A 1,758-nucleotide genomic window follows, 5' to 3' on the forward strand; every position below is an offset into this window, starting at 1 on the left:
TATTGTTAACAGGAGGTGGAGTGATACTGGCAATAGCAGCACTGTAGGAGGGGGACAAGCCTGAGTGGTCTGTTGACTGACCATTTGTTCAAATAATTGTTATGGGCAGGTTACAATATAAAAACTGTCATAATCACGTCTTGTGGTTATTTGACAGGAGTTTTACTTTTAAAATGTAAGTGTATTGAATTTAGTTATAATGTAAATACAACAAAAATGAAACCAAGATTTAGAATGATTATCATTTTGATCCGTACATTGGTAATGTCTGACTGAGCCTTGTGTCACTTTATGTTCAATAAACTGGCCCCGAGGTCAAAAAGTTTAAGAACCCCTGGTCTATATGTTATTACAAAATGCAACACAATGGGAAGTGCTCCGAATGATCCTGCAGCTACCACATTATGGTTGAACTTAAGACCTTATAAACATATTTGTGTTGTGAAAGGTTCAGCTGTGTCACCCATCTTGTTCAATCAATAAGAAATATTCATCCAACGGTTATTTCTGATTTCAAATGCAGTCAGTGGTTCACGAGAGTTTTTGATAACCACATTCAAATGAGCAGATGCACAAACAAATATGTTCTCACTCTACTTTCACCTTTGAGTGATAATAACCAAACTACATCTCAGTTGGTCTAAATCTTAACTGTCAGCTCATTATGACGTGTACTTTATGAATTAAATTCTTACATAGAAAGGAGTGATTGTCAAATTATTTAGACATATTCCAGTTGGGTTTTACATATCAGCATATAAAAAAAGGATCTGGTCTATACCAGTTTGTAAAATTATTCAAACCTGCGCTCAAGCACACAAAAACACTCAAGAGATTCTACGATTGTTTATTAATGTTTTATGAAGCCAAAAATGAAAAAGTTAAGTGTGGAAAATTTTCAGTCCAACTCGTGTGAGCAGCTTTCTGTAGGATTTTATTAATCTCTCACATGGTTGTAGAATATTTGAACTCGCTCTTCTTTAAAATGTTACATCGAGGTTTGAAGACATTTTTTCCTGAAGAGTTCCACTGAGGTCCCACCACAGTGTTTTATTGTGGTCTGGACTTGGACTGGATCATTGTTTGTGGTCGGCTCAATGACTGCAGTCAAAATAAGCCCAAACCAGCACTCCTCCACCATCATGCTGACAGCTGGTAGGTATCTGTGCTGGCTTGCTGTGTTGGGTTTTCTCCAAACACGTTGCTTTGCATTATGGGTAAGCATCTTTCCTTTGGACTCATTCATTCAAAGAACATTGGGCCTCATGCAAGACCTGTTCGTACGCACAGATTTGTTCTTAAGTTGTGCGTACGAGTGATTTAGGACTTGTGGCATTCACCAATTTTCTCGTATTCTAAGATTTTTTCAGATACAAACAAAATTCATGAGTGGTCCAGACCTGTTGAATATTTTACGAGCAGTCAGTCTGCTGTTATCCAGATGGGTTTTCTTCACTAATGAGTTTGTATTTCGTCAGTTAGAAGATATTTTGAGTTGAAAATAAATCACACTCCATAATTATGTTGACAATAGGCTATTCTGTTTGAACTGGAATTGTAAATTTAAATGTATTAATAATAACATGAATTGGTTAAATTACATTAAATTGGCTATTAATGCTGTTGTATAACACTACAATATTAATATGAAGATCTCAAACTACAAACAAACTTAAATTATGCATTAATTGAAGGTTGGAGACATTTTAAAATGCTTTTATTCAGAAACGCATCTGACACTTGCCACAGCTGGGGGGG

Source organism: Austrofundulus limnaeus, unplaced genomic scaffold, assembly GCF_001266775.1.
Source record: "Austrofundulus limnaeus strain Quisiro unplaced genomic scaffold, Austrofundulus_limnaeus-1.0 Scaffold211, whole genome shotgun sequence".
In the NCBI taxonomy this organism is placed as follows: Eukaryota; Metazoa; Chordata; class Actinopteri; order Cyprinodontiformes; family Rivulidae; genus Austrofundulus; species Austrofundulus limnaeus.